Below are 8,704 nucleotides of genomic sequence, written 5' to 3'. Positions count from 1 at the left end.
TGGATGGGGCAAGACTGACAGGGACAGCTAACACACTGGATGCCATAGTGAGGATCCAAAATTATTTTGACAGGCTAGAACACTGGTCTTAATCTAATAAAACAGAACTTAATAATAGAGACAAATGTAAAATCTTATACTTGCTTTCAACAAGTCAACGTCATTGTGCAAGATGGGGCCAAAAAGAAGTCTGTGTGAACACCTGAGCACTTCAGAGCAATGGTATCAAACTCCAAGGAGAGATGGGTCCCTGTAGGGCACATAGTGATTTAGAAAACCACAAATTATCGGTATGTTTTCATTGTATTTTTATTTATTTTGTTAAACATTTCCCAATTACATTTTAATTTGGTTCCTGCTACACTCAGGGGTGTTGGGGGCCTCAATCTGGACACCTCTTCTTTACTGTGTGATGTAACAGCCCCCAATGTTAATGCAACCTTAGGTGTCTTAAAGATGGCATGTATCCAGGAGCAGGAAGGTGACTGGCCTGTTTCACTTTGGCTTGGTCTGGCCATATCTAGAACGTTGCATTTAGCTAGAGAATATTCAGAAACAGGTAACCAGGATATCAAAGTTCCCAGAGGTCACAGGGGGAGCAACTGGGCATATTCAGCCTGGACAAGACACTGAAGAGGGACATAATAGCTCTCCTTCAGATACTTCAAGGGCTGTCATTTGGAAAAGGGAGTAATTTGTTCTCCTTGGTCACAGACTGCATAACTGGGGAAACTGGGCTACTCTGGAAGATGTTTGGTTCCTCTTCCCTTGAAGGTCTTTCAAGGAAACGTTGAATGGTCGATCACTGGTCAGGTGCCAGGTAGAGGGAATCCTTTAAAAATTTCTTCTATTTATATATCAGTTATTTCTGGATATACACCACCTCTCCCACCATTCTTATCAGGTGAGTGAGTGAATTTCTCTGTCAGATAAGGGCTGGATGATACTCCCTGTAAGGCTACTCCAGACTCTGGGAATTCATTGTTCTGTGATCAGACATTCTCGGAAGCCCCTTCCAGCCGTAGCTTCCGTGATCTTACTGTTGTTGCCATTAGCCCTTTCTTCTTGAAGAGGACCAAAGTCCTACTAACTTGCACGTGAATTAGACATAAATGTGCGGAGTCCTCAGCCTCATTTTTTCCTTCAGAATCATAGGAGTTCAGTGGCAAGACAAAGGTCAAAAGACAAAGGTCAAGATAACTGGTGATGGCCCAAGATGCAGTGGGAACCTTGGTCTTTCTAAATGAAAGTCTTCACCAGGTCTTGCTTTATTTGAGGCCACACCCACTCAATGACTAAGGCCTGGGCAAGAATTGAGACAAAAAAAATTAAATTAAAGAAAAAAGAGTTGAGACAAAAGCTCAGTTTACCATCAAAGATATCAGTCTGGGAGGAGAAGGCCCAGAGACTTTTTGGCCAAAACAGAAAACAATTGCTATTTACACTCACTCTAAGTCATAGAAATCTGAACACTGAACCACCTCCATTCAATGAATGCCCAGAGTGATTTTAAGGTGGAGTCAAACGGCTCTAGCACTATGGACTTTTTAAAAGCCTGTTTTTTCCAAGCTATCTTTCAAGAAATTAAAAAAAATGAAAACCACAAAGGAAAAAAAGGAAATTGTCCCAGCTTTTGGAAAAAAATTCTTGATGATCTCATGTAATACTGTAGAATCACAAAATAAATGAAGAAGGGACAAGATAAAGAAAGTTATCTCAGTCTGGGGATGTCTCTGCTCCGCACAGACACAGAGATCTGTGACAGTGATTAAAAAAAAAACCCAGCATATGAAGCAAAAGGTGCTGATAAGAGTAGCTCAGAGAATGAGAGTAATTATAGACAAAGTTCGATGTGGTAAAACTTGTATTCAGTGAATTTAGAGGTGTTTCCAGTTTTTTCTTAGTTCCTTTTCTGAAAATGCAAACTTTTTTTTTTTTTTTGGAGGGGGAGGGCAGGGCAATTGGGAATAAGTGACTTGCCCAAGGTCACATGGCTAGTAAGTGGTAAGTATCTGAGATTGGATTTGAACGCAGGTCCTCCTGACTCCAGGGCTGGTGCTCTATTCACTGTACTGCCTAGCTGCCCCAATGCATACTTTCTTATCTGCTTGTTACTATGGAAAACATAAATCCAGAAAGCCTAATAACTTTGTGTTAATGTAGTGGGGACAATTTCTTATATTCTCAGCTTGTCTGCTTCCCATAAACTAAGAGATGCCTTGAAGTTCATTCAGCAGCTACATTAACATTACATTAATTACAAGCAAATTATATTAACATTTTAAAATTAATAAAATGAGTAAATTTATTATTTGCTGGTCTAGACGTGTTATTTCATCAATGTGGAGAACTCCCAATAGGGAGTGCCAACCACCGAAGCAGACTGGCAACCCATCAATCACATTGATTCTTGTAGAGTTGTGTGGAGCCTTGAGCAGTGTCAGACCCAGACAATGAAATGCTCAATTTGGGCTGCTATCTTCTGAACTTTGAGGCTAACCCTCTACTTCCTTACCTCTCTAAATTTCAGGTTACTGTCTGCCTAAACTGTATTTTAATACAATATGCCAAATGTCCAATTTTATAAATGAGTACGCTAAGTAATACACAAGGAAATTTAATGTTCCTAAACTAGCAAAGTTGATTTTAGGGTTGAAATAGCACTTTAAAAATTAATATCAAGCATATTTAAATTTTCTTCCAAATTCCAAGTCAGAAAAAAAGCCCACTTTTTCCCCTATGGTTTCAAAATGTCCAGATTAGAACTCAGGCTTGGACTACTTGGTGGTTGCGTAGAAAAGGAAGGGAGGGGGAAGATGGGAGGGGTCGAACTGGCAAGACTTGGTGACTGATGGATGGGTGAGAAGAAAGGGAGATATCCAAGGTGACTCTAACATTCCTAGCCTGGGTCCCTTTGATAGGTCTGGGCATGGCCCAGCACCCCTTCTCTATGACTACTCCATGCACCCTATTGCTAATTGATCTTATCTTTGGCAATTGCTAATATATCCTGAGTCATAGGACTGGAGGCAGGGAAAGTGTTTACACTGTTAGAGCAGGTTTAAGGGAATGAGGCAGGCTGGGTATTTATTTCCTAGTTTGCCATCAGCCCCAAAGCCTTCTTCCTTATACTTCCCTCTGTCACCATCTTTATCTGGACAGCATCCACACCCCCATCTTTGTCAAAGCTACAGTCACTCCCTTTTCCTTATGACTCCTTATCCCTGTATCCATCCCTATGGCCATCCTATGACATCTCCCATCTCTTTTTTAGCCAGATTTATGGGAAAAGCTTCCTACGCTCCTTACCTCCATCTTCCCCCTTCCCACTCACTTTTCAGCCCTTTGCAGTTTGGTCCCCCAACCTATCACTTTTCTGAAACTATTCTCTCCAAAGTCACCAGTTATCTCTGCTGCTGAATTCCATGACCCTTTCTCAGTTCTGATCCTTTTTGACTTTTCCGCCCTCTTGCCTTAGCCTTTCCTCCCCTTGTTCTCTCTTGGCTCTCCTCTAACCAATGTGACCATTCCAGCTCAGTCTTCTCTGAAGGTGTTGCTCACGATTCTCATGCCCAATGTGTAGGTGTATCCCAGGGCTTGGTCCTGGGCTTCTTTCCATTCTCTGTCTCCTGGTGATCCTGTCAATTTCCATGAACCCCACTATTGTCTCTGTACACATGACTCCATTGTAACTCTTATTCTTGGTTTGCCATCTGAGTAAATGTCTTTTCTAAAATGCTAATTGAGTTTAATTGCTGATTTTAAAAGGAAGTGCACTTGTGGGGTCTCGTGACCTGTCATGTTAGGAGGATAGCCACTCATAAAGTTAATAAAAATCCCTGGCAGCTTCTGTTGCTAAGGGAATACAACCTATTCATGTCACTGCAAGTTAGAGAAGTGGGCCCAGGGAGGTGTTACAAAAGTATGACATCCTGTCTTCCTCCAAGTCATTGATAAAAATTCTTATTAAACAGAATTGGGCTAAGCATAGAGCCCTGAGGCCTATCACCAGAGACTTTTGTTCACATTGACATTGATGGCTTAATCAATGTTCTTTGGGTATGATCATTCAATGAAACAAATAGTAAGTATTTTCAGTGTGCACTACACAGTTATCTATTCGACATTGGTGGGGGTGGGGAGGCGTTGGGGGGTGGCACCCTGAAATCTGGAAAATATGTAAAAATTGGGGCGGCTAGGTGGCGCAGTGAATAGAGCACCAGCCCTGGAGTCAGGAGGACCTGAGTTCAAATATGGACTGAGACACAACACCAACTAGCCGTGTGACCTTGGGCAAGTCACTTAAACCCCAATTGCCCTGTCCTCCCTCTTCCGAAAAAGAAAAAAAAAAAAAGAAAATCTTCTTACCAGAGAAGTCTGATTTTTTTCTTTTTCTTTTATGGGATGTTTAAAATGCCTTTTTGTAAAATTTGGGTTAATTATTTGGTCATAGGCTTTGTGGTATCTGCTGATTCACCTGTAGCTTCTGCAAAACTCCTCCAAAATTCCCATTAAATTTCTTGTGCCTAGCCATGACATATGGAAACTCATGATGGGGAAAGTCATGATGTGGAAGCAATAACTGTACTGTTTTTGAGAGAGGGGTTGGTGAAATATAAAATTTAGATAGTTTCATACATTTCAGATAAGATGTAGTTCCTGGGGGCAGCTAGGTGGCGCAGTGAATAGAGCACCAGTCCTGGAGTCAGGAGGACCTGAGTTCAAATTTGAACTCAGACACTTAACACAAAAACTGGCCGTGTGACCTTGGGCAAGTCACTTAAATCCAATTGTCCTCCAAAAAGCAAAAAAAAAAAATGTAGTCCCTGCCCTGATACAGCCTTAGAACCTAACAGGGAGAAAGAATATATCCACTGATTAACAAAACCTCATCAGAGAGGTTTTAAAAAGTGCTACTGCACTGAGGAGGAAGAGGTTATTACAGAGGCAGCTTGATGTCAGGGACCCCTGGTTTCAAATCCAACCCCAGATATTTATTAATCATGTGACCCTGGGCATATCACTTAAACCTCTCTGTGCCTCAGTTTCCTCATCTGAAAATAGAGGGACTGGACTTGATGGCTTCTAAGTTCCCCTCCAGTGACACTGTGATTCTATATTTTTTCTCCATGTCTTTGCACAGGTTGTCCTCCATTTTTAGCTTCCTTTCTCATCTCTGCCTTTTATAGCCTTGCCTGATTTCCCCCAATGATCTTTGCTCCATCTACCTCTCCCAATTACTTTGTATTTCTTTTGAATATATTTGCTTTCTGGAGGGCAATTGGGGTTAAGTGACTTGCCCAAGGTCACACAGCTAGTTTTTGTGTTAAGTGTCTGAGGCCAAATCTGAACCCAGGTCCCCCTGACTCCAGAGCCAGTGCTCTACTCCCTGAGCCACCTAGCTGCCCCTGTAACTGTATTTCTATCCCTATCCTCATTCCAAATTCCTATCCCCACACCCAGCCCGGTAACCACCTCTAAGACCCTCACTATGCTTATCATCCGCCATCTTCATCCCCACCCCAACATCTTCTTCCATCCCCATTCCTGTTGTCTCTCTATGTCCATAGTTAGCTCTGTCTCCAAGCCCAATCCATCTCTCTAACTCTCCCAATCCCATTTTTGTCTTCGTCACCATTGCCATTCCCATACCTATTCCTATCGCTTTCTCTGTCTCCATTCTCAGTCCCTCTCACCTCCCCATCTTATCTCTGTCACAACACTGTCTGCATCATCGTCATAATTTCAGCCAATTCCTGCCCTTCTTCCTGTCATCACCACTGATTACTTCATCACCATCATCTCCTTCCTGTCACCATTACAATCCCCACCTCTGTTTGCTTTCCCAGCACTATCAACACCATCACCACCATCTTCATCATTTGTCCTCATCCTCATTCTTACCATTCTCAGCATCGGTTTGGTCATACTTCGTGAGCCTCCTCTACTCTCCCCATTATCATATAAATGGGTTATGTGTTCATTCCTACCCTTTGCTCATGATGTTTCTAATGACAGAAATACTCGCATGGTTAGAACATTCCTCCTTACCTTTAGCTGAAATTTGTTCTTTTTCACTTCCGTTGATATGTTCTAGCCCTGTGCTCAGTAACTAGACAGCACTTCCCCACTCTGCTATATGCTGTAACAGTATTTTTATCAGTTTATCAACAAGCATTTATTAAGTGCCTACTATGCATGGAGGGCAGTTAGGTGGCACAATGGATAGAGTGATGGGTTGGAATCAGGAAGACTCCTCTTCCTGAGGTGAAATCTGGCCTCAGATTTCACACTAGCTGTGTGACTCTGGGCAGGTCATCTAACAATGTTTGCCTCAGTTTCCTCACCTGTAAAATGAGCTGGGGAAGGAAGCGGCAAACCACTCCAGGGTCTTTGCTGGAAAACCCCAGATGGGATCACAAAGAGTCAGACACAACTGAACAACTGACCTATATGTTGGGCATTGTGCTAGACACTGAGGGTACAAATAGAAAAAGGAAGTAGTTGTGCCCTTTTACATTGCTTGCTTACATTCTACTGGATGTAATTTATCCTGCTGAATGAATTAATTTTCTTTTGTCCCTAGCATGCTCCCCACAGCAGGCTCTCTAAACCCTTTACTATCATTTCAAATCTCAACTCTTTCTTCCCATTTTTAGTAGATGGCTTTGCTTTTTATTTTACTGAAAAGACCAGTGCCATCTGACTTAAGTTTTCTCAATTTTCTTCCTCCTTACTTCAAAACTTTGATTCATCACTCTTCAGAATTCTAATTCTCTTCAGAATCAGAGGACCCACTTCATTTATGTCCTTTATGCTATCCTCTCTTTCTGTATCTTCTAGATTTTGGTCCAGTTATTTTCTCTCTTTCTTGCATCTGTAATCTCTCTCCCTCCCCTCAAGCTGTAGTCATATATTTCTCCTCCCTTTTATTGACAAACACTTTGAAAGTGTGCCTAGTGACAAAGAATTGGAAATTGACAGAATGCCCATCAATTGGGGAATGGCTGAACAAGTTAAGGTATATGATTGAGATGGAATACTATTTTGCTGTAAAAGGCAGATGTCAGAAAATCTTGGAAAGACTTACATTAACTGATGCTGAGTGAAGTGAGAAGAACCGGGAGAACGTTGTATACAGAAACAGCCACATTGTGTCATGATCAACTGTGATAGATTTAGCTCTTTTCAGCAATACAATGATCTGAGACAAATCCAAAAGACTCATGATGGAAAATGCTATCCATATCCAGAGAAAGAACTGATGGAGTCTGAATGCAGATCAAAGCATACCATTTTAACTATCTTTTTTTGTAGTTATTTCCTTTTGTTCTGTTTCTTCTTTTATAACACGACTAATATGGAAATATGTTTGCATATATGATTGCATATATATAACATATCAAGAGGGGGGAAGAGGAAGCAGAAAAATTTGAAACTCAAAAATCTTATAAAAAATGAATGTTAAAAACAAGAAAGTGCACTTTGCATTTATTTATCCTCTCCTTCCTTACTACCCACTACTTAGCTTCTGTCTCTATCACGGTCCTGAGATTACTCTTTTTAAATTCATTACCTCCTAATTACCAGATCAAATGGCCTTTTTTCAGTTCTCATCTTCCTTAACTTCTTCTTTTTTCTTTTTGGAGGGGGGAAGGTAGTGCAATTTGGGTTAGGTGACTTGCCCAAGGTCACACGGCTAGTTTTTTGGTGTTAAGTGTCTGAGGCTGGATTTGAACTCAGGTCCTCCTGACTCCAGGTCTGGTGCCACCTGGCCTCCCCCTTCCTTAACTTCTGAACAACATTTGATTATGGGGGGAAAAATAAAACCCTCATTCTTCTTGATCTTTTTTCCTCTCTTGGCTTCCCTGATTATACTTTTTGACCAGTCATAGAATCATTGGATCTCAGAGGCAGAAGATACCTTAAAAGCTATCTAGTCAAATCCACACATGACAAAAAAACCTTCAAAGACATTTTCAGCAAGTCATTATCGAGTCTTTGCTTGAAGACCTCTGCTGAGGAGGAGTTGACTACTGCCTGAGGCAGATAGTTCCAAATATTATTATCTAATATTAAAGGATATTTTAGATTTCTATTGAGCCTACATTTGCCCCCCTCTGTAACGTCTGCCTATTTATTGTTTCTAATTCTGTTCATCTTCTACATAGCAGTTGTTCAAATACCTGAAGAGCCCTAGCAAGTCTTTCCTAAGCCTTCTCTTCTCCAGACTAAAGAGCTCATTTCCTTTAACTGGCATAGTATGGAGCAGGCTGGACCTGGAGTCAGGAAGACCTAAGTTCAAATCTTGCCTCAGATACTTATTAGCTGTGTGGCCCTTGGCAAGACATTTAACACTGAGTAACACTGAGTCCCAGTTTCCTCATTTGTAAAACGGGAGTAAAAAGAGTACTTTACAGGGTTGTTTCAAGAATAAAATAAGATTTCTTGAATAAGATAGCATATGTAAGGGGTTTTTCTAGTTAATTTATGACATAGTCTCCAGCTCTTTCAGTGTCCTGGATACTGTCATCTGGGGACCTTTTATGTTGGCAATGGCTCTCCTAAAACGTGGTGCCCAGAGCTGAACCCAGGGTTGAAGTTGGGATTTGATGGAGATCAGCACCTCTTCCATTCTGAATGCAGGTTCCTCATCTGCAAAGTGGGAGGGTTAGACTTGATGGCTTCTCAGATTCCTTTCAGA

At 41.3% G+C, this 8,704-nt stretch overlaps 1 long non-coding RNA gene across 5 annotated transcripts in view; it reads right to left on the bottom strand.

Moving 5' to 3' along the window:
• Positions 1-292: 292 nt before the first annotated feature.
• The window catches only part of LOC138161123 (uncharacterized), a 29,667-nt gene continuing 21,255 nt past the window's right edge, over positions 293-8,704 (bottom strand). For all 5 annotated transcript variants that reach the window (XR_011168275.1, XR_011168276.1, XR_011168277.1 and 2 more), the window contains one exon: positions 293-1,302. This is a non-coding gene — a long non-coding RNA (uncharacterized lncRNA). The remainder of the gene's footprint in view (positions 1,303-8,704) is intronic.

The sequence above is a fragment of the Petaurus breviceps genome, unplaced genomic scaffold (genome assembly GCF_028583685.1).
Source record: "Petaurus breviceps papuanus isolate PSGF00001 unplaced genomic scaffold, PetGlider_PUasm1.0 183, whole genome shotgun sequence".
NCBI classification, from domain to species: Eukaryota; Metazoa; Chordata; class Mammalia; order Diprotodontia; family Petauridae; genus Petaurus; species Petaurus breviceps.
Note: the sequence above shows the minus strand (reverse complement) of the source record. Positions and strands in the feature narration are given on the sequence as shown.